The sequence below is a fragment of the Macaca thibetana genome, chromosome 10 (genome assembly GCF_024542745.1).
Source record: "Macaca thibetana thibetana isolate TM-01 chromosome 10, ASM2454274v1, whole genome shotgun sequence".
NCBI classification, from domain to species: domain Eukaryota; kingdom Metazoa; phylum Chordata; class Mammalia; order Primates; family Cercopithecidae; genus Macaca; species Macaca thibetana.
Genome location: NC_065587.1, coordinates 8,088,592 through 8,112,477, shown reverse-complemented (window position 1 = coordinate 8,112,477; position 23,886 = coordinate 8,088,592). Strand labels below are relative to the sequence as shown.

The 23,886-nt window shown below is 50.5% G+C and overlaps 3 protein-coding genes across 17 annotated transcripts in view; 2 read left to right on the top strand and 1 right to left on the bottom strand.

The window, feature by feature from the left end:
• Nucleotides 1-23,886, top strand: part of MPPED1 (metallophosphoesterase domain containing 1) — an 822,621-nt gene that overhangs the window by 23,342 nt on the left and 775,393 nt on the right. The gene's annotated exons all lie outside the window — the stretch shown is intronic.
• The window catches only part of TSPO (translocator protein), a 677,237-nt gene that overhangs the window by 228,285 nt on the left and 425,066 nt on the right, over nt 1-23,886 (top strand). The gene's annotated exons all lie outside the window — the stretch shown is intronic.
• The window catches only part of LOC126963616 (NADH-cytochrome b5 reductase 3), a 414,164-nt gene that overhangs the window by 108,143 nt on the left and 282,135 nt on the right, over nt 1-23,886 (bottom strand). Inside the window, exon 1 of one of the 14 annotated variants that reach the window (XM_050805957.1) lies at nt 10,320-10,323. The exons of 12 other annotated variants lie outside the window; for them this stretch is intronic. The gene's annotated coding sequence lies outside the window, so the exon portion shown is untranslated. Of the gene's footprint in view, nt 1-2; nt 7-10,319; nt 10,324-23,886 lie in introns of those variants that run through there. One more of the 14 variants, XM_050805958.1, reaches the window with a different exon arrangement.

Here is a 23,886-nt window from a genome sequence, read left to right as displayed (position 1 = left end):
CTCCCCGGCCTCCGCGCCGCCAGTATTACGGGTTACCATCCTGTTTTCCCCATGTAACTGATGAGAAAACTGAGGTTCAGAGGGTTGAGTACCTCGATGTCCTGCAGTGGGGAAAGGACGCTGTCACCCCTGGGACCCGGGTCGGCCTGACCCCACCGCCCCCTGCCGGGACCGTGCTAAGGGCGTGCCTGCATCACCCCAGTGTTTGCGGAATTCCAGTTATTTGCTGTATCCTTAACGCCGCCCCATCCTTTCTCTATACCTTCTCCTCTTCACTCTCATCTCGCCCATCTTCACAGCATATTGCTATTGGTAATTTATTCAATGTGAGGAATTGGAATGTATCACACACAATTTGTGTATCACAAAACTGTATATTATCATCTTTGGAAGATGCCGTATTTCCAGCATGTCACAATCCTAGTGATTTTAGTTCTTATTCCTCTGGGACAACAAAGACTGCAAAAAATGAAACCACTGGGTGACCTCTTGAGTGCTGACGCCCATCCTCTCACTCCGCTGATGATCCGGTGCCTAAGCCACTGAGAAAATGGAACCTCTATCCTAGCCCTGAGAAAGAGCCTGGCACTTAGTGGGTGCCTAATAAATACACTTCGAATGAAGGAATCAGTAGAAAATTCCCACCAGCTCCCCCACCCACCTGCTGAGGTAGCACCCATTCCCTTCCCTCCTGGGACCGGGCTGAACCCATCCAGCTCCTGGCCACGACCACCCCCTTCACAAGATCCCGACCCGACCCTTCAAGCCAACACTGATCCCAAAACTCTGCCCTCTCTCCACTCTCCCCGGGTCGTTTCCATCACAGGCTGTTACTTCTCCCATCTGAAAATGGAAAGGAGAGGCCAGGCAAGCACTCAGGCCTGTAATCCCAGCACTTTGGGAGGCCAAGGCAAGTGGATCACCTGAGGTCAGAAGTTTAAGACCAGCCTGGCCAACATGGTGAAACTCCTTCTCTACAAAATACAAAAATCAGCAGGACATGCTCACTTGAACCCAGGAGGCAGAGGTTGCAGTGAGCCTAGATCATGCACTCCAGCCTGGGTGACAAGAGCCAGACTCTGTCTCAAAACAAAACAAACAAAAAAAAGGAATGAATGAATGTGGACCCTTTCTGCACTAGCAATACTTTTTTTTTTTTTTTTTTTTTTTTTGAGACTCGCTGTGTTGCCCAGGCTGGAGTGCAGTGACACCATCTTGACTCACTGCAACCTCTGTCTCCTGGTTTCAAGCGATTCTCCTGCCTCACCCTCCTGAGTAGCTGGGACTACATGCGTGCACAACCATGCCTGGCGAATTTTTGTATTTTTAGTAGAGACAGTGTTTCACCATGTTGGCCAGGATGGTCTCGAACTTCTGATCTCAAGTGATCTACTCGCCTCAGCCTCCCACAGTGTGGGGATTACAGGTGTGAGCCACCCAGTCTGGCCCACTTGTAATACTTTTAATGCTTTTGCTTTATGTTGGCTTTTCCATGATCACAAATGTATTTTTCAGAGAAACTTTGTATTGCCACCCTAAATGGAACACGAGTATCTCAGAGACAAGAAGGCAACAGTAAAAGTAACACTAAAACAATGTTATAAAACCTGGGTACGTCCTGTTGCCCCTCTAAGAGCTGAGCTCCTCCTGCCCTCTCCTTGTTAAAAGATTCAAAAGGTGTAGAGAGGTATTCAAGACAGGCCAGCACCCAGCAGAGACTCGCCCCTGGACTTAAGCAAAGGGATTAAAAGAGAATTGAGAAAGGAATGGCTTTCTTACAACAGCCACCACTGCTGTTGTGCCCAGACCCACAAGCTCTTCCTGGCTATGCCTGGGGAAACGGCCTCCTTGCAGTTTGTTAATCTCACAACCCTCTGAGGTCACACTGTTATCATCCCCATTTTACAAATGAAAAAAACGGAGGCTGGGCCAGGCGCCATGGCTCACGCCTCTAATCCCAACACTTTGGGAGGCCGAGGCGGGCGGATCATGAGGTCAGGGTATCGAGACCATCCTGGCCAACACGGTGAAACCCATCTCTACTAAAATACAAAAATTAGCCGGGCGCAGTGGAGGGCGCCTGTAGTCCCAGCTCCTCGGGAGGCTGAGGCAGGAAAATCACGTGAACCCGGGAGGTAGATGTTGTAGTGAGCCGAGATCGTGCCACTGCATTCTAGCCTGGCGACAGAGCGAGACTTCATCTCAGAATAAACAAACAAACAAACAAAAAAATGGGGGCCATTGGTTGGGTTCAGGGGCTTAAGCCTGTAATCCCAGCACCTGGGTGGCCGAGGCAGGTGGATCACCTAAACTTGGGTGTTCAAGACCAGCCTGGCCAACATGGTGAAACCCCATCTCTACTAAAACTACAAAAATTAGCCAGATGTGGTGGCACCTACCTGTCATCCCAGCTACTCGGGAGGCTGAGGCAGGGGAATTGCTTGGACCTGGAAGGCGGAGGTTGCAGTGATCCGAGATCATGCCACTGTACTCCAGCCTAGGTGAGGGTGAGACCCCGTCTCAAAAAAAAAAAGAAAACTGAGCCCGAGATGGAAATTAACCTAAGCTCACAGAGGTTGAGGCAGTAGGATCGTTTGAACCCAGGAGTTCAAGACCAGCCTGGGCAACATAGAAAGATCCTATCTCCAAAAAAAGTAAGAAAGAAAAAGACAAGCAGAGGTTGGAATTCAAATTTGCCTGACCCCCAAAGCCCCAGCAGCCTTCGAGGCCAAATTATTTTCTTTTTTTTTTTTCTGAGATGGAGTCTTGCTCTGTCACCCAGGCTGGAGTGCAGTGGCATGATCTCAGCTCACTGCAAACTCCGCCTCCCGGGTTCACGCTATTCTCCTGCCTCAGTCTCCGAGTAGCTGGGACTACAGGTGCACGCCACCACGCCTGGCTAATTTTTTTGTACTTTTAGTAAAGACAGGGTTTCACTGTGTTAGCCAGGATGGTCTTGATCTCCTGACCTTGTGATCTGCTCACCTTGGCCTCCCAAAGTGCTGGGATTATAGGTTTAAGCCACCGCGCCCAGCCGAGGCCAATTATTTTCTGGTCTGACCTGTCCCGACTGTTGGGAGAGCTTCAGAGGCCAGGGCATGGAGGACGAAGCAGGGGACAAAAGAGCCTACGTGTCTGACCTGCCGTGGCCTTAGTTTACTCATCTGTGAAACCCTGCCCTGGAAGCACAGCCTGGCCCCTGGAGCACCCCTTCTGCCTCTGAGCCCAGTGCTCCCCTCTTCCCTCCCTCCGAGCACCCTGGCAGGTCCCTTTCCTCCTAAGGTCGAGCACACAGGCTCTGAGAGGACAGGAAGGCATGGCTCATGGCTGGCTTTCTGGTCAGAGATGGACAGCCCTGGGATGCTTGTGAAAGAGAGTGATCTGCCTGGGGTTGAATCTGCCTGTCTTAGCAGGGTGAGTGTGGCCAAATTTTTTTTTTCTTTCTTTCTTTTTTTTTTTTTTTTTTTTTTTTGAGGCAGAGTCTTACCCAGGCTGGGATTCATTATTACTATTTAGAGACAGTGTCTCACTCTGTTGCCCAGGATGGAGTGCAGTGATGTGATTACAACTCTGCAGCCTTGTCCTTTCAGGCACAAGTGATCCTCCTGCCTCAGCCTCCTCGGTAGCTGGGACCACAGGTGTGTACCACCATGCCTGGCTCTTTTTTTTTTTTGAGATGGAGTTTTGCTCTTGTCACCCAGGCTGGAGTGCAGTGGCGCAATCTCGGCTCACTGCAACCTCCGCCTCTTGGGTTCAAGTGGTTCTCCTGCCTCAGCCTCCTGAGTAGCTGGGATTACAGGCGCCCGCCACCACACCCGGCTAATTTTTTTGTATTTTTAGTAGAGACAGGGTTTCACCAGGTTGGTCAGGCTGGTCTTGAACTCCTGACCTCAGGTGATCCACCCGCCTCGGCCTCCCAAAGTGCTGGGATTACAGACGTGAGCTACCACACCTGGCCTTTTCTTTAAAAATGTTTTTTGAAGTGATAGGTGCTCCCTATGTTGCCCAGGCTGGTCTTTGTCTCCTGACCACTAATGATCCTCCCGCTTTGACCTCCCAAAGTGCTGGGATTACAGGTGTGAGCCACGTTGCCCAGCTTCTAGGCTGAAATTCTTAAACTCTCTAAACCAGTGGGTTTCTCTCCCATCAGTAAACTGGAGCTGGTCATCTGGTTGTGAACCTTGAGTAGAAAGCCTGTGGCCACTTTGGTCTACCTGCAATAAAGGACAGATAAAGCACTGGCATAGTTACTGGTGGGGTGAACTCCCACCACTTGCTTTCCAGGGGCACCCCTTACCCAGGAGGACCTGGGGCTTAGGGAGCCAGGCACAGGTTTGCCTCAGGGCCCTCAGTGACTAGGTCTCAGTCCACAGCTCTTAGTCATCTGGAGAGTGGTCCTGGAAGGTGGTGCGCTCGCTGCAGCCCCACTGGGCCCGTGCTCCAAAGCAGATTTCATACCCACAAGGGAAAGAACAGTCTGACAATTTGCATGGTTCGTGGTGGCTTTCCAGCAAATGCAATTTATTTCAACAGGCATTTCCTGGGCCCTAGAGAAGAAAGGCAGGATGTCAACATCTAGACCATTACTTACGGGGGAGGGGAAGTTCTGTGAATTACTCCATATGGTTCTCCTGGCAGAAGGAACAGCCCAGGCAAAGGCAAGGCACAGGGCCCGTCTCCTGTCGTCCCCTCTGTGACTGCTCTCATTGGTCACCCCCTCTCTGGCCTCTAACTCCAACTTTCTGGTGGACAGGGGTCTTTCTTTCTTCTCTCTGCCAACTGTCTGGTAACAGCACACTAAATACTTCCTGAGGAGTTCCACCTGGGTTTTTGTTTTGTTTTTTGAGACAGGGTCTTGCTCTGTTGTCACTGCTGCAAGCTCTGCCTCCCAGGCTCAAGTGATTCTAGTGCCTCAGTCTCCCGAGTAGCTGGGATTACAGGCACTTGTCACCATGCCTGGCGTTTTTTTTTTTTTTTTTTTTTTTTTTTTTTTTTGGTATTTTTAGTAGAGATGGGTTTCATCATGTTGGCCAGGCTGGTCTCAAACTCCTGAACTCAGGCAGTCTGCCCACCTCAGTCTCCCAAAGTGCTGGGATTACAGATGTGAGCCACCACGCCCAGCCTCTCTTTCCTCTTGATGTTAAGTGTGACTTTGTTGTGGAATGTTTAATCTGTAGCATTTATATATAGACTAAGGACACTACTCTGTATGGTTTGTAGTATTGACTGACTTGTGGAGTGGCTTAAGCCTGTGTGCCTGTGGCACTGACTACCGAGTAAATGGGAATCAATGAGAACGCCTCCTTGGGAACGCCATGGAGCTCATGGCTTTTGTGATCGAAACACAAAAAATCCGCTAAAATCCTGACATTGTGGAAAGACACAAACATGGGACTGGTTATCTCTGACCATGGACCGTTCACGACACCCAGCCAGAGACTGGTCCAGAGATGATGTAACCCACATGGTCTTAATGACAGAAGTCTGGGATAGAGGTGTGTCCTCTTCTGGATGGCTTCTAGGTCTTTTTCTGGACTCAGTGATATTTCATTGCCACATAAGGGGAGGGCCCATCTCAGAACAGAGCCCAGTCCCCCATGAATGGAGCTGGTTATACACACAGAACTGAGTCAAGGCATCCCTGGAGCCATGTCCAGCTGGGCCTGACCTGGTGATCTCCCTGTTTCCACCCCCACATGGGCCTTCCTGTTACATGGTTTGGTTTAACCAGATGAGCTGGATTCTTTCACTATTTTTTTTTTTGTTGTTGTTCACTCAGGCTCCCTCTGTAGCCCAGGCTGGAATGTAGTAGCGTGATCTTGGCTCACTGAAACCTCAGCCTCCTGGGTTCAAGAGATTCTCGAGCCTCAGCCTCCCTAGTAGCTGGGACTAAAGGCACACACCACCATATCCAGCTAGTTTTTGTATTTTTAATAGAGACAGGGTTTCACCATGTCTCCAACTCTGGACCTTAGGTGATCCGCCCTTCTTGGCCTCCCAAAGTGTGGGGATTACACGCCCAGCTTCTTACTTTCCTTTGTACAAGCAGGAATTTTGATTGATGCACCCTTATGGGTTACTGGCACTTTCACTCCACCCATGGGCAAGGTTGAGCCCCTCCCATCCCAAGAAAAGGACAAGAAAACAAAAAGTAAAGCAAACACTCCTCCCTGCATGCTGTGACTGCCAGCGCTCTCCTGTCAGCCAGATTTCTCAAACGAATCACCTCCACTCGCTGTTTCGGACCCTTCCTTCCCTGCCTTCTTCATCCCCTGCAGAGCCAGCCAGTGTCACAGTAACTGCTGTGGCTTGCCTGTGTCAATATAGAATTAACAATAACAATGTTATTAATGTCCGTAAACAAAACCACAGACTGAAGGAATTTACTGTCAATTTATGACCTTAAAAGTATATGAGGTATTTCCAGCTTTGGGTTTTTTTTTTGTGTTTTTTTTTTTTTTTTAAGACAGAGTTTCACTCTTGTCACCCAGGCTGGAGTGCAATGGCATCATCTTGGCTCACTGCAACCTCTGCTCCTAGGTTCAAGGGATTCTCCTGCCTCAGTCTCCCGAAGTAGCTGGGATTACAGGCGTCCGCCACCACACCCAGCTAATTTTTTTGTATTTTTAGTTGAGACTGAGTTTCACTATGTTGGCCAGGCTGGTCTTGAACTTCTGACCTCAGGTGATCCACCCGCCTCGGCCTCCCAAAGTGCTGGGATTACAGTCGTGAGCCACCACACCTGGCCATGTTTTTTCTTTTCTTTTCTTTTCTTTTTTTTTTTGAGACAGAGTCTCGCTCTGTCGCCCAGGCTGCAGTGCAGTGGTGTAATCTTGGCTCACTGCAACCTCTGCCTCCTGGGTTCAAGTGATTCTCCTGCCTCAGCCTCCCGAGTAGCTATGATTACAGGCATGCACCACCACGCCTGGCTAATTTTTTGTATTTTTAGTAGAGACAAGGTTTCACCATGTTGCCCAGGTTGGTCTCGAACTCCTGAGCTCAGGCAATCCACCCACCTTGGCCTCCCAAAATGCTAGGATTACAGATGTCAGCCACTGTGCCTGGCCTCCGGCTTTGTTTTTGACAAAGAGTTGCCTGAAAGCCACAACAGCTCCTTGCCCACCCCCAGTCTCATGGGCACCTTGGTACCCAGATATAAGTCTCTAAGACCCTTATCCACTAAAGGAAACCAGGATCCCTTGGAGCATTAAAAAAAAAAAAAAATTAGGCCAGGTGTGGTGGCTCACGCCTGTAATCCCAGCACTTTGGGAGGCCGAGATGGGTGGATCACAAGGTCAGGAGATCAAGACCATCCCAGCTAACATGGTGAAACCCCATCTCTACTAAAAATACAAAAAAAATTAGCCGGGCATGGTGGCGGGTGCCTGTGGTTCCAGCTACTCGGGAGGCTGAGGCAAGAGAATGGTGGGAACCCAGGAGGCAGAGCATGCAATGAGCTGAGATGGTGTCACTGCACTCCAGCCTGGGTGACAGAGTGAGACTCCGTCTCAAAAAAAAAAAAAAGAAAGATGATTGTCATATGACTTGAATTTTTATTGAGCTTAATATGTGGGGGTGTGTTAGTCTGTGCATTTTGTTTCTTTTATTATTGTCAACATACTAGGCTGGGCGCGGTGGCTCACGCCTGTAATATTAGCACTTTGGGAGGCTGAGGCGGGCGGATCGCCTGAGGTCGGGAGTTCGAGACCAGCCTGACTAACATGCGGAAACCCCGTCTCTACTGAAAATTAACCAGGCGTGGTGGTGCATGCTTGTAATCCCAGCTACTCAGGAGGCTCAAGTTTATAATCCCAAGGAGGCAGGAGAATCGCTTGAACCCAGGAGGCAGAGGTTGCAGTGAGCCTAGATCACGCCATTACACTCCAGCCTGGGCGACAAGAGCGAAACTCCATCTCAAAAACAAAACGACAAAAGAAAGCAAAACAAACAAAAAAACAAAACAGTAAAGAGATCTGTTTGCTTTCTCTCTGTGTAATTAGAAAAGAATAAACACAGAGCTCTGGACTGGAGCCCTGGAGAGGCAGAAACTGCACCAAGGAAAGCAAGCACAGACTCATGGGCACTGGTAGCTGCACAGAACTACCAGGCAGACGAGGCTCTGCCGGGTATTCAGGACAGGGGCCACCCCTAGTTGTCAAGGACGAGGAGGATTCAACAGAGAATGTCCAAAACAATTAAATAGGCAAGTGCAATCCCAGCAGAGGCAGTCAAGCCCTATGTTCCAGCCAAGGACCCACGGTCAAACATCCAGATCCAGTGATCTCAGCTTGTCTTGGAAAATTATTCCAAACATGGGAACATACCAAAATCCCATCACGGGTCGGGCAGGGTAGCTCACCCTGTAACTCTAGCACTTTGGAAAGCTGAGGCAGGAGGATCGCTCGAGCCCAAGAGTTCAAGACCAGCCTGGGCAACATAGCAAGACCCCTGCCTCTACAAAATATAAAAATTTTAGCTAGGTGTCGTGGTGTGTGCCTGTAGTTCCAGCTTCTTGGGAGGTTGAGATGGGAGGATTGCCTCAGCCCAGGAGGTTGAGGCTACAGTGAGCTGTTAGCCATTGCATTCCAGCTTGAGTGACAAAGCAAGACCCTTTATCCAATAAATAAATAAATAAATTGGCCGGGCGCGGTGGCTCAAGCCTGTAATCCCAGCACTTTGGGAGGCCGAGGCGGGCGGATCACAAGGTCAGGAGATCGAGACCACAGTGAAACCCCGTCTCTACTAAAAATACAAAAAATTAGCCCGGCGCGGTGGCGGGCGCCTGTAGTCCCAGCTACTCAGGAGGCTGAGGCAGGAGAATGGCGGGAACCCGGGAGGCGGAGTTTGCAGTGAGCCGAGATCGCGCCACTGCACTCCAGCCTGGGCAACAGCGTGAGACTCCGTCTCAAAAAAAAAAAATAAAATAAAAAAAATTAAAAAATAAATAAATAAATAAATAAATAAATAAACTCCCATCACCAAAGCCCTAGTGAGAAATCAAAATATCCCTAAGAAGATAAAAGCAAGGATAGAAATGAGAAAGCACTGGCTGGGTGTGGCAGCTCACGCCTGTAATCCTAGCACTTTGGGAGGCCGAGGCTGGCAGATCACGAGGTCAGGAGTTCGAGACCAGTTTGACCAACATGGTGAAACCCTGTCTCTACTAAAAATACAAAAATTAGCTGGGTGTGGTGTCAGGCACCTGTAATCCCAGCTACTCGGGAGGCTGAGGCAGAAGAATCGCTTGAACTTGGGAGGCGCAGATTGTAGTGAACCAAGATCGCGCCACTGCACTCCAGCCTGGGCAACAGAGCAAGACTCCATCTCAAAAAAAAAGAAAAGAAAAAAAAGTGAGGAAGCACTGAATGACCCCTGGACCTTGATGTTTCAGAAGAGTGTTAAGTGTAACAGTATTGTAATAGAAGTCAGCTATACAAAATCTGTCACTGCAGTTTAGATCATGTGTAGGAGTTTAGTTAATTAAGTTTGTAATCAAGGTTGGAATACTCAAGAAATTGGATTTCAAAGTTTTGCTTTTGCAATAGAAGAGCCCAGCTGGGTACGGTGGCTCACGCTAATAATCTCGAGACTTTGGGAGGCTAAGGTCGGAGGATCACTTGAGGTCAGGAGTTCGAGACCAGCCTGGGCAACATGATGAGACCCTGTCTCTAAAAAAAAATTTTAAAAATTAGCCAGGCCTGGTGGCATACCCCTGTAGTCCCAGATGCTTGGGAGGCTGAGGTAGGAGGATTGTTTGAGCTCTAGAGGTCAAGGCTGCCGTGATTCATGATTTTACACCACTGCACTCCAGCCTGGGCAACAGAGCAAGACTCTATCTCAAAAAAAAAAAAAAAAAAAAGGTTATTGTTGGTTTATTGGTGTTTTTGTTGTGGTTATTAGTTTGTTTTGTTCTTTGCCTTGTATGGTTCAGAAGGTTTTTGTTTGTTTGTTTGTTGTCCAGGCTGCTCTCAAACTCCTGCCCTCAAGGAATTCCTGCCTCAGTCTCCTGAGTAGATGGGACTACAGGCATGAACCACTGTGCCCAGCAGTTGTTGTTTATGACACAAATAAGTGGATACATTTTCTTGGTAAAAAGGAAATTATACTCTTGTTTTTTTGAGACAAGATCTCACTCCAGCCCAGGCTGGAGTACAGTGACATGATCGCAGATCACTGCAGCCTTGCACTCCTGGGCTTAAGTGATCCTCCCACCTCAGCCTCCCGAGTAGCTGGGACTATGGGTGTGCACCATCACGCCTGTCTTTTTTTTTAATTTCCAGAGATGGGGTTTCACTATATTGCCCAAGCTGGTCTCAAATCCCCGGCCTCAAGTGATTCTCCTGCTTCAGCCTCACACAGTGCTAGGATTACAGGCTTGAGCCACCACGCCTGGCCTGAGATCTCTTGATAGCAACAACTCCATCAGCAAACGCAATGGTGGTTCAGAGGCTGTCCCTCTGAACTGCTTGTGTATTTGACAGTTGGTCACAAATTCTGTGTCCTTGGCCTCCTGCCTCTCTGACTGGTTGAGGACTCCTCTCAACTCACCCCTCCCATGCTGGAGCCCTGGCCCTTTGCCAGCCCCCTCTCTCCTTGCCTTATATTTCCCGGGTGGTCTCCTGCATAGGTGGCCTGGCCCCCATCCCACCCTAGCCTCCTTCCAAAGCCGAACCCTAGTCCAGCCCACAAAGGATATGCTGGTGCCCAGAGTCATGGTCTGCTTGAATTTTTTTTTTTTTTTTGAGACTGAATCTTACTCTGTTGCCAGGATGGAGTGCAGTGGTGCTATCTCGGCTCACTGCAACCTTCAACTTCCTGGTTCAAGCAATTCTCCTGCCTCAGCCTCCCAAGTAGCTGGGATTACAGGTGCACGCCACCATGCCCAGCTAATTTTTTTGTATTTTGTTAGTAGAGACGGGGTTTCACCATGTTAGCCAGACTGGTCTCGAACTCCTGACCTTGTGATCTGCCCACCTTGGCCTCCCAAAGTGCTGGGATTACAGGCGTGAGCCACCGCGCCTGGACTTTTTTTTTTTTTTTTTTTTTTTCAGTTTTAGAAAGATCAGGCTGGGTATATACTGGGTATATACCCAAAGGAATATAAATCAATCTACTATAAAGATGCATGCACACGTGTTTATTGCAGAACTATTTACAATAGCAAAGACATGGAACTAGGCTTCTGTTTGGGGCTGGGCACCCCAATCTCAATCAAGAGATTGAGACAATCCTGGCCAACATGGTGAAACTCGTCTCTACTAAAAAATACATAAATTAGCTGGGCATGGTGGTGTGCGCCTGTAGTCCCAGCTACTCAGGAGGCTGAGGCAGGAGAATCACTTGAACACTGGAGGCAGAGGTTACAGTGAGCTGAGATTGCACCACAGCACTCCAGCCTGGTGACAGAGTGAGACTCTGTCTAAAAAAACGAAAAGAAAATGTAGTACATATACACTGTGGAATACTATGCAGCCATAAAAAAGAATAACAGGCCAAGCTTGGTGGTTCACGCCTGTAATCCCAGCACTTTGGGAAGCTGCGGGGGTGGAACACCTGAGGTCAGGAGTTTGAGACCAGCCTGGCAAACATGGTGAAACCCCGTCTCTACTAAAAATAAAAAATTAGCTGGGCGTGATGGCGGGTGCTTGTAATCTCAGCTACTCGGGAGGCTGAGGCAGAAGAATCATTTGAACCTGGGAGGCGAAGGTTTTGGTGAGCCAAGATCATGCCACTGCACTCCAGCCTGGGCAACAAGAATGAAACTCCATCTCCAAAAAAAAAAAAAAAAAGAATGATGTCATGGCTCATGCCTGCAATCCCAGAACTTCAGAAGGCCAAGGCAGGTGGATCACCTGAGGTCAGGAGTTGAAGACCAGCCTGACCAACATGGTGAAACCCCATCTCTACTAAAATACAAAAATTAGCTGAGCATGGTGGTGGGCACCTGTAGAGGCTGAGGCAGAAGAATCACTTCAACCAAGGACGCGGAGGTTGCAGTGAGCTGAGATCGTGCCACTGTACTCCAGCCTGGGCGAGAGAGCCAGCCTCCATCTCAACAATAAAATAAAATAAAGACATCTTTTTTTGTGCCATTTTGGTGGAATTTTGGGAGAAAGTGGAGGTGGCTGCTTCGTATCTGACCTCTATCTCTTTTGGCTATGTGGGAGGGATTATCGTCCCATTCTACAGATGAAGAAACTGAACTCTGGATAGATTGCCTGACCCACCGGACGTTGTGTGACTTGGCGCCGAGTCCACCTGCCTCCCCTTTCTCTCCAGTTTGCTCAGCAGGCCCTGGCTATAACGCATTGGCTGTTCAGCCCAGCAAAGTGTGCAGCCTCTGTGCCTGGCTGGAGCCCCTGGGAGATAAACTGAACAATGACAACAGGTATGAGGAAGCGTTTTTGCAGCCACTAACTGCTGCGTGGGTGTTTACTGCACAGAGGGTTCTGTCTGATAACCGAAGCCCAGGCCTTGGGGTCATAGTGACCTGGAGTTGGATGCTGATCCAGCCCGGGGCTAAGCCTGTGACTCTCTTGAGCCCGGAAGGATTTGTAGGCCCCTGCTGCATGCACTGTTGGAAGCATTACCTGAGATGACACAAAGCACCCAGCACATATGTGACTTCCATTATTGTCTTCTTAGACGGTCCTCGGAACTCTAGAATGGTGGCTTAGGCTCTGGAGTGCATCAGGGTCTTCCAGGAGGGCTTGTTAGCACACAGATGGCTGGGTGCCATCCCTGGGGCTTCTGGTTCAGGTCTGGGATGGAGCCTGAGAATTTGCATTTCTTTTCTTTCTTTTTTTTTTTTTTTTTAAACAGAGTCTGTCTTGCTCTGTCGCCCAGGCTAGAGTGTAATGGCTCAATCTTGGCTTACTGTAACCTCTGCCTCCTGGGTTCAAGGGATTCTCTTGCCTCAGCCTCCCAAGTAGCTGGGATTACAGGCGTCCGCCACCATGCCTGGCTAAGTTTTGTATTTTTAGTACAGACAGGGTTTCACCATGTTGGCCAAGCTGGTCTTGAACTCCTGACCTCAGGTGATCTGCCCACCTCGGCCTCCCAAAGTGCTGGGATTACAGGAGTGAGGCACGGTGCCTGGCCTTCTTTCTCTTTTCTTTTCTTTTTTTTTTTTTTGAGAGGGAGTCTCACACTGTTGCCCAGACTGGAGTGCAGTGGCGTGATCTCAGCTCACTGCAATCTCTACCTCCGCCTCCGCCTCCTGGGTTCAAGAGATTCTCCTGCCTCAGCCTCCCGAGCACGTGGCATTACAGGCATGCACCACTAAGGCTGGCTAATCTTTTGTATTTTTGTAGAGATGGGGTTTCGCCATCTTGGCCAGGCTGGTCTTGAACTCCTGACCTCAAGTAATCCACTCGCCTCAGCCTCCCAAAGTGCGGGGATTACAGGCGTGAGCCACCCCGGCTGAGAATTTGCATTTCGGACAGTACCTAGTTAATGCTGATGCTGCTGGGCCGGGCAGCCTTGCTTTGGGAGCCACTAGCTAGGACTTTCAGGTGTGCAGCAGGGTGAGCCAGCCTGGCACTGGGCACTGTTGGACTCTCCTCATAACCACCCCCAGCCCATGTGGACTGAGAAGGTGGGCGGGATCAGCAGAGAGCTGGCAGCCTCTGTGCTCACCCCTCCAGGCCACTGCCTGATGGGGGTACCTCTCCCACAGAACGGAGACCCCAGGCCTTACTCCCCATCTATACTAACCCCAGAAGCCCCTGAGTCCCAATCTGTTCTAATCCCTGGCCCTGCCAGGAGCAGCCGGGGTTGGGACGCTGAAACTTGGGTTTGCCTTCCAGTTCTGCCCCTCCCGATGCAGGGACAGCAGTGGATCAGCCTCCACGTCCATCTCAGAGCCCACAGGCTCTGGCTCTCTGCTCTGTCCCACCTCTCCCTGCCCTCCATCATGACTTGATCACGACAGGGGGATGGCCTGTTTTTTCCTCTCAGCCCCACTGACCAGGAGTTCCTGGAGGGCAGGCTGGGGTTCCATTCAAGCCCAGGACCTGGAAGATACTAAGTACTCAGACAGTGTTTGATGAATGAATGAGTGAGTGAATGTGTAACTAGGCAGCTTAACTTCAAAATGCATTTATTTTTATATTTTTTTGTTTGTTTTTGAGATGGAGTCTCGCTCTGTTGCCCAGGCTGGAGGGCAGTGGCACGATCTCAGCTCACTGCAACCTCCACCTCCCAGGTTCAAGTGATTCTCCTGCCTCAGCCGCCCAAGTAGCTGAGATTATAGGGATGTGAGCTACTGCGCCCCACACCAAAACGCATTTTTACATTTTCTTTCTCTTTCTCTTGGGTTTCAAGATGTAACCTTGTAACAAATTGCAGAAGCCCCTTTTCCCTTAGCCTTGAAATACGCTCCAGGTCTCTCCCCTTTCCACCATCTATACTCCTTTCACATTTACCTAACTGCATGTTAATATCTGATCATGAGCCTTCTTAGAAGCTCCAGGGCTGATCTTGAGACAGACAGACCAAGCCTGGAGACACAGCTGCAAAATTCCAGAGATGACCTCAAGACGGCTAATTAACAACCCTCCCATTCTTGAGATGATGCCAGCCCATGTTCCAGGTGGACTGGGACCCAAGATAGCCGACAGCCTCAGGAATAAGACAATAGACTACTCAGCACATTCCTGCATATACCTTCCTTACCTTCCTTATCAACTTTTCTCTCTCTCTCTGTTTTTTGTTGTTTTTTTTTTTGAGATGTCGCCTCACAGTGTTGCCCAGGCTGGAGTGCAGTGGCATGATCTCTGCTCTCAAGTGATGGCCCTCCTGCCTCACCCTCCTCCAAGCAGCTGGGACTACATGTGTGTGCCACGCCCGGCTAATTTTTTTTGTATTTTTGTAGAGACAGGGTCTCTCCATGTTGCCCAGGCTGGTCTCAAACGCCTCAGCTCGAGCGATTCACCCACCTCAGCCTCTCAAAGTGCTGGGATTACAGGCGTGAGCCACCGCCCCTGGACAGTTTTCCCTTTCTAAACCCTCGCTTTCCCCCCACAAATTTGAAGTGGTTACTTTAGATGGGAGTCCGGCCACTTGCCCAATACTAGTTTTGGGAGTTCTGAGTAATAAGATCACTTTCTTCCTTTTTTTTGACACAGAGTTTTTCGCTCTTGTTGCCCAGGCTGGAGTGCAATTGCAGGATCTCAGCTCACTGTAACCTCCACCTCCCAGGTTCAAGCGATTCTCCTGCCTCAGCCTTCCAAGTAGCTGGGATTACAGGCATGTGCCACCATGCCCAGCTAATTTTGTATTTTTTTTTTTTTTTTTTTTTTTTTGAGACAGAGTCTCGCTCTGCCGCCCAGGCTGGAGTGCAGTGGCGTGATCTTGGCTCACTGCAAGCTCCGCCTCCCGGGTTCACGCCATTCTCCTGCCTCAGCCTCCCGAGTAGCTGGGACTACAGGTGCCCGCCACCTCGCCCGGCTAGTTTTTTTGTATTTTTTAGTAGAGACGGGGTTTCACTGTGTCAGCCAGGATGGTCTCGATCTCCTGACCTCGTGATCCGCCCGTCTCGGCCTCCCAAAGTGCTGGGATTACAGGCTTGAGCCACCGCGCCCGGCCTAATTTTGTATTTTTAGTAGAGACAGGGGTTTCACCATGTTGGCCAGGCTGGTTTCGAACCCCTGACCTCAGGTGATCCACCCACCTTGGCTTCCCAAAGTGCTAGGATTACAGGTGTGAGCCACCACGCCCAGGCAAAATCATTTTCTTTCTACCAGACCTTTCACTCTTTTTTTTTTTTTTTTTTTTTTTTTTTTGAGACGGAGTCTCGCTCTGCCACCCAGGCTGGAGTGCAGTGGCCGGATCTCAGCTCACTGCAAGCTCCGCCTCCCGGGTTCACGCCATTCTCCTGCCTCAGCCTCCCAAGTAGCTGGGACTACAGGCGCCCGCCACCTCGCCCGGCTAGTTTTTTGTATTTTTTAGTAGAGACGGGGTTTCACCGTGTCAGCCAGGATGGTCTCGATCTCCTGACCTCGTGATCCGCCCGTCTTGGCCTCCCAAAGTGCTGGGATTACAGGCTTGAGCCACCGCGCCCGGCCTCAGACCTTTCACTCTTGTAAACTGGACTCTGTGGGCATCCGGACCTGTGTTTGGTTACAAATGAAGCGAGTCTTCTTCAAAAGTCAGCTCACACGTGGCTTTCTACCTCTAAGTGGTTTTGTCAGAGGCATGTAAACCACAGGAACTCCCATCTTGGATAGGAGCTGGGTAAAGTGAGGCTGCGACCTACTTACTGGGATGCGGTCCCAGGTGGTTAAGGGATTCTAAGTCACAGGGTGAGATAGGAGTTCAGCACAAGATACAGGTCATAAAGACCTTGCTGATCAAGCAGGTTGCACCAAAGAAGCCGGTCAAAACCCACCAAAACCACCGGGCGCGGTGACTCGCGCCTGTAATCCCAGCACTTTGGGAGGCTGAGGCGGGTGGATCACGAGGTCAGGAGATTGAGACCATCCTGGCTAACGTGGTGAAACCCCATCGCTACTAAAAATACAAAAAATTAGCCGGGCGTGGTGGTGGGCGCCTATAGTCCCAGCTACTCAGGAGGCTGAGGCAGGAAAATGGTGTGAACCCGGGAGGCGGTGCTTGCAGTGAACCAAAACCAAGATAGCAATGAGAGTGACCTCTGGTCGTCCTCAAGGCTACACTCCCACCAACTCCATAACAGTTTACAAATGCAATGGCAACGTCAGGAAGTTACCCTATATGGTCTAAAAAGGGGAGGCATGAATAACCCCACCCCTTGTTTAGCATTTAATTAAGATATAACCAGCTGGGCGTAGTGGCTCATGCCTATGATCCCAGCACTTCAGAAGACCGAGGCTGGTGGATCACTTGTGGTCGGGAGTTTGAGACCAGTCTGGCCAAAATGGTGAAACCCCATCTTTACTAAAAACACAAAACTTGGGGGGAGGGATTGCATTGGGAGTTATACCTGATGTAAATGGTGAGTTGATGGGTGCTGACGAGTTGATGGGTGCAGCACACCAACATGGCACAGGTATACATATATAACAAACCTGCACATTATGCACATGTACCCTAGAACTTAAAAGTATTAAAAAAAAAAAAACAAAAAACAATACTTAGCCAGTGTGGTGGCAGGCTCCTGTAGTCCCAGCTACTTGGGAAGCTGAGGCAGGAGAATCGCTTGAACCCGGGAGGCAGAGGCTGCAGTGATCTGAGATCACACCATTGCACTCCAGTTCTAGCCTGGGCAGCAGAATGAGACTCGTCTCAAAAAAAGAAAAAAAAAACCATAAAAATGGGCAACCAGGCTGGGCGTGGTGGCTCATGCCTGTAATCCCAGCACTTTGGGAGTCAAAGGCGGGTGGATCAACTGAGGTTGGGAGTTCGAGACCAGCCTGATCAACATGGAGAAACCCCATCTCTGCTAAAAATACAAAATTAGCCAGGCGTGGTGGCACATGCCTGTAATCCCAGCTACTAGGGAGGTTGAGGCTTGAACCTGGGAGGCGGAGGTTGCGGTGAGCCGGAATCGCACCATTATACTCCAGCTTGTGCAACAAGAGCAAAACTCCGTCTCAAAAAAAAAAAAAAAAAAAAAAAAAAAAAAGGACAACCAGCAGCCCTCGGGGCTGCTCTGTCTATGGAGCAGCCATTCTTTATTCCTTTACTTTTTTTTTCTCTTGAGGAGTCTCACTCTGTTGCCCCAGGCTAGAGTGCAGTGGTGAGATCTCAGCTCACTGCAACCTCCGCCTCCCAGTTCAAGCAATTCTCCTGCCTCAGCCTCCTGAGTAGCTGGGATTACAAGCGTGCATCACCATGCCCGGCTCATTTTTGTATTTTTACTAGAGACGCAGTTTCACCATGTTGGCCAGGCTGCTCTCGAACTCCTGACCTCAAGTGATCGCCAGCCACAGCCTCCCCAAGTGTAGGGATTACAGGCGTGAGCCATTGTGCTCAGCTCCTTTACTTTCTTAATAAATTTGCTTTCACTTTATGGACTCGCCCTGAATTCTTTCTTCTGGGAGATCCAAGAACCCTCTCTTGTGTCTGGATCGGGACCCCTTTCCTGTTAACAGTTTCAACCCCCTTTTTGGTCTCTTAAACCTGACCAGGCTCCTCACATGAAACATTCAGGGTCTAGTCCTCACTTGAGCTTAGTTCAACCCTTGAAGCAGGTGAGCTGGAGCTTACTGTTCGTGGCTGGCAGATGAAGGGATTGGAGTTAGGGGGGTTGGGGGTCAAGAGCTGTAATCACTGATGTGAGGCAGAGCGATTCACAGTACAAAAGGCACACAGGTTTATGAGGCGGTGCATACACGGGAGCCTTCACAATGAAGACCCAACCTCTCAGCGCAGCACAGAAACTTCCAAACCATCTTGAGGTTGCAGAAAGAATGGGGGCTTAGATCCTGGTAAAACAGGGGAAGGGAGGGGAAGAGAGGAAATCTGTTGAGCAACAAATGAGTGCCAGGTAGAAGGATTAAATGGGGAACGGATATTACTTTTTTTTTTTTTTTTAGCATATTAGTAGAGACAGAGTTTCACCATGTTGGCCAGGATGGTCTCCCCAGGAGATCTCCCGACCTCGTGATCCGCCCACCTCAGCCTCCCAAAGTGCTGGGATTATAGGCGTGAGGCACCCGGCCTCAGAGATTAATTTCTAAATCGTTCTCTTTGGAATTTAAACAACCCCTGGAGACAGTCATTGTCTTGGAAAGAATGTGTTCAGGGGGTGGGAGAGGTGGCACACGCCTGTAATCCCAGCTATTCAAGAGGCTGAGGCAGGAGAATCGCTTGAACCCGGGAGGTGGAGGTTGCAGTGAGCTGAGATCGCACCACTGCACTCCAGCCTGGGCGACAGAGTGAGACTCTGTGAGACTCTGTCTTAAAAAAAAGAAAAAGAAAAAGAAAAAAGAATTCGTTCAGGTGTGGCTGCATTTTTGGATAATGACATAACAGGGAGGGAAAAGTGTCAGGCCTCTGAGCCCAAGCTGAGCCATCATATCCCCTGTGACCTGCACGTATACATCCAGATGGCCTGAAGCAACTGAAGATCCACAGAAGAAGTGAAAGTAGCCTTAACTGATGACATTCCACCATTGTGATTTGTTTCTGCCCCACCCTAACTGATCCATGTACTTTGTAATCTCCCCCACCCTTAAGAAGGTTCTCTGTAATCTCCCCACCCTTGAGATCTACCCACTGCCCCGCAAAACATTACTCCTAACTCCACCGCCTATCCCAAAACCTATGAGAACCAGCCATAATCCCACCACACTTTGCTGACTCTCTTTTTGGACTCAGCCAGCCTGCACCCAGGTGAACTATGAAATAAACAGCCTTGTCGCTCACACAAAAGCCTGTTTGGTGGTCTCTTCCCACACGGAATGCGCGTGACAAAAAGAACAGCTGTTCTCCTTGGCGGGTGAGTCCCGCCTTTAGGTAGACTGGGAAAAAGTCTCTTCCTGCATTGCCGATCTCTCAGGGTTGTTAATTTTATGTATTTATTTATTTTATTTTTTGGAGACGGAGTCTCTCTCTGTGGCCCAGGCTGTAGTGCAGTGGCACGATCTCGGCTCACTGCAAGCTCCGCCCCCCGGGTTCACGCCATTCTCTGCCTCAGCCTCCCGTGTAGCTGGGACTACAGGCGTCGGCCACCATGCCCAGTTAACTTTTTTCTTTTTTTGTAGTTTTAGTAGAGACGGGGTTTCACCGTGTTAGCCGGAATGGTCTCGATATCCTGACCTCGTGATCCGCCCGTCTCGGCCTCCCAAAGTGCCGGGATTACAGGCATGAGCCACCGCACCCGGCCTAAGGGTTTTTAATTCAAATGCTCATTATAGCAGGGAGCCATATTTTGGGGTGTGATATTTTGATTTCCTTCAGTGGGGACGTCACAACTCAGACCCTCCTCCTACCTGGCTCCTCCAGCTTGGGCAAGAAGTTTTGCAGGGTGTGGGCTGATGCCAGGGAGTCCGGAAGCTGGAAAGGCAATTGGTTTCTATAGGGGGTCAGGGTGGAGAGGGCACACCGGGCAGAGGGAACAGCTTATACAAAGGCCGGGAGGTAGGAGAGTGCGGGGAAAGAGGGGGAGTTTGATTTTGACATGTCGTAGTAAGGTGTCTTCATCAACCTCCAGGCAGAGGCCTGGGCCAGTGACAAGGATTTAGGTGGCTGTGATTGGCCTGCGAGGCCCCCAGAGGAGGAGAGGAAAAGAAGGGATGAGAGGCCAGGACAGAGTCTTGAGGGGGAGGAGAGTATCGGGCAGCATCAGGCCCTGGCAGGGTTTAGGAAGATGACGACTGAGTGTGTCTCTCAGGCTCGGGGACACGTAGGTCTTTGGCCTCCTCGTGGGGGTAGTGGTGGGGGCGGTTTCAGAGGGCAGCATGGAGAGACCAGACCTCCGAAGGAGAGACAGCAGGTGTAGACCACTCTCCTGAGAAGCTCGCATGGCCTGGAGCCCAGGGTGATAGGGCCCAGGTTTTTCCTGTTTGTTTTGTTTCAAGGTGTAAACATCCTTGCAACTAAGAGAGTCAGGATTCTCTTAGTTGCAAATTTCAGAAATCCACTTCACATTCACTCAGCTACAAAGAGGATTCACTGGCTTGTGGAGTTGGGAAGATTCCAAACCGAATATTGGGACAAGCAGGAATACCCCAAGCCTAGTGCCCCAGTGCCTCCGCTACTCTCTTCCTGTCCACTCCTTATCTCTCTTCTTGACAGGCTGGCTCTCCGTGGGACTGGGAAGACAAAAGTTCTCTTCTGCATCTTGTTTGCAAAATCCCAACTCTGGGCTCTGATTGGTTCTCCTTGAGCCAATCAGCTCGGTACAAGGTCTGGACTCGGATTGGTCGCCCTGGGTCTGCCGGCTCTCGCGCTCTGGTTAGGGGCTCCTGCAAGTCCTGGGTAGCGAAGTGCTGTGTGGGTCAGAGCATCCTCTCTCCTAGGGTCCTGGGAGGACCCTACAGGCCCAGCAGTGGCCATCCTGGGTGGCAGGAGATTGAAAATCTGTGAGGGTCTGGGGCAGGGGACATTCAGACTGGACTTGGGCTGGGGGACTGAGCACCCTCTGTCATGGGTTCCAATCCCCATCCCCAGAGGACAGACACTTCATTTTTCAGTTTTGTCTGTGGCTTAGGGGGGTTCCAGCCCTGCCCCCGACCTGCGCCTTCTCACCTCCCCCGCCAGGGGATCAGCAGTGGGTGGGGGTGCGGAGAAAGAGCATCTGGGGGCCTCCTAGTGATTCAATCTTCCGAGCTCGAGGCAAGAGGACTCTGGTGGGGAGGAGGGCAGGCATTTGGAGCAGAGCCCAGGCTCAGCCCCTGGGACAGCCCATGGCGGCCCCTTTGGCCTCTCCCTCTGGGGGCCTCTATTCTTTCCATTGTTTGGCCTCTGTTTGCCCTTAAGTTACCTAGGAAATTTGCTTTGGGGGAGATTCCAGCTGATCTCAGCTGAACCTAGAGAACACTCACTTCAGCCTGGCAGGCTGGTCCTTGGAACATCCCTGGAGGCCGGGTGGGGCCTTGGCAAGGCCTGGAGCGTGAGAGGGAAGCCAGGAAGTGGCGGGGAGGACGTGGAGAAGGAAAGAGGATGAAATATTAATAGCAATAAAGAGACAGAGAGGCTGGGCGCCCTGGCTGACGCCTGTAATCCCTGCACTTTGGGAGGCCGGGCGGGAGGATCACTTGAGGCCAGAAGTTTGAGACCAGCCTGAGCAACATAGTGAGACTTTGTCTCTAAAAAAAAAAAAAAAAAAAAAAAATTAAAAAATAAAGGCCGGGCGCGGTGACTCACGCCTGTAATCCCAGCACTTTGGGAGGCCAAAGCGGGTGGATCACGAGGTCAGGTGATCGAGACCATCCTGACCAACATGGTGAAACCCCGTCTCTACTAAAATACAAAAAATTAGCGGGGCGTGGTGGTGGGTACCTGTAGTCCCAACTACTCCGGAGGCTGAGGCAGGAGAATTGCTTGAACTAGGGAGGCGGGGGTTGCAGTGAGCCGAGATCGCGCCACTGCACTCCAGACTGGGTGACAGAGCGAGACTCCATTTCAAAATAAATAAATAAAATTAAAACATAAAATAAAAAATTAGACGGGCACGGTGGTGCATGCCTGTAGTTCCAGTGGGAGGCTCGCTTGAGCTGGGGAGGTCGAGGCTGCCGAGGCTGCCAAAGCAGCTCCATCTTGGACGCTAATCCGCCATGTTGACTTCTGAATAATCCCAGTTCAGGGAGGCCTCTAAGATTTCCAGTTTGGTCAGGCGCGGTGGCTCAGCCCTGTAATCCCAGCACTTTGGTGATTCTCCCCGGGACCTGAAAGCTTGAAAGGATGAGTAACTCCTCCCTTCTCAGGCCCAGTCCCAAGGCGCAAGACTATTTGCAGCAGCAGCCTGCGCCAGCAAGATGGCAGAAGCAGGAAGAGAGCCAGCCGGAAAACACTTACCCTGGCCGGAAGACACTTACCCTGGCCGGAAGACACATACACGCTGAAGAGCTAGAGGGAGGCCGTCCGGGTACTTGGTAGCAGTGACGTCAGACTGGGGCGCTTCCTGTTTACAGGAGACTAAAATCCCTGCCCCGTCCTCACTTGGTGCTGACGCCATTTTAGGCTTCAGCCTGCCTGCATCCAATCGCTAATTATAACAGCGTGTTTGCTCTGCATTGCCTCTTGTTGTCTATTGGCTCTCGGGTTTGGAACCCACAGGAGAACCTTCAATTTGGGAGGCCGAGGCGGGTGGATCACCTGAGGTCAGGAGTTGGACATCAGCCTGGGCAACAAGGCGAAACCCCGTCTCTACTATTTTATTTCTTTTTTGAGACGGAGTCTCTCCATCACCCAGACTGGAGTGCAGTCGCGCAATCTCGGCTCACTGCAACCCCCGCCTCCCAGATTCAGGCGATTCTCCTGCCTCAGCCTCCTGAGCAGGTGGGATTGATTACAGGCACACACCACCATGCCCGGCTAATTTTTGTACTTTTAGGAGAGATGGGGTTTCACCATGTTTGCCAGGCTGGTCTCAAACTCCTGACCTCAAGTGATCCGCCCACCTCGGCCTCCCAAAGTGCTGGGATTACAGGCATGAGCTACCGCGCCTGGCCCCGTCTCTACTAAAAATACAAAAATAAGTCGGGCGTGGTGGCCTGTGCCTGCTACTCAGGAGGCTGAGGCAGGAGAATCCCTTGAAACCTGGTGGGAGAGGTTGCAGTGAGCCGAGATCATGTCACTGCACTCCAGCCCGGGTGATAAAGTGAGACTTCGACTCAAAAACAGAACGATTTCCAGTTTCTCTATTGTTCCTTGTGTAAGAGCACACACTTACTGTAAATCCTGCCCTAAGGTCAAACAACCTTAATGTTATCATACTTCAAGTGTCCTGCTCGCTCCTCTGACTCACCCTTTCCCAGGCTATGAGTCTGGGAGTGAGTGTGTGGGGATCCACTGTCTTGTCTCACTGCCTTAGACACAGACATGGCTTCTGTTCATAAGGCCCTATTAAATGTTTTTTCCTGAGAAGCCAGATTTGTCAGCCTCCTTTTTCAGCCTCTTAGCTTCCTCAGACTTTGGGGGCAGGTTTGTCTAGACCTGCCCATCACCCACCAGGGGACATTCACAGAGTCTAATCTTGAGTCCCAGGAAGGGAGGAAGGAGAGGCAGCAAATAAAGAGCTAATGGCCAGGCGTGGTGGCTCACACTTGTAATACCAGCACTTTGGCAGGCTGAGGCAGGCGGGGATTGCTTGAGGTCAGGAGTTTGAGACCAGCCTGGCCAACATGGTGAAACCCCAGCTCTACCAAAAATACAAAAATTAGCTAGCATGGTAGCGGGCGTCTGTAATCCCAGCTACTTGGGAGGCTGGGGCAGGAGAATCGCTCGAACCCGGGAGGC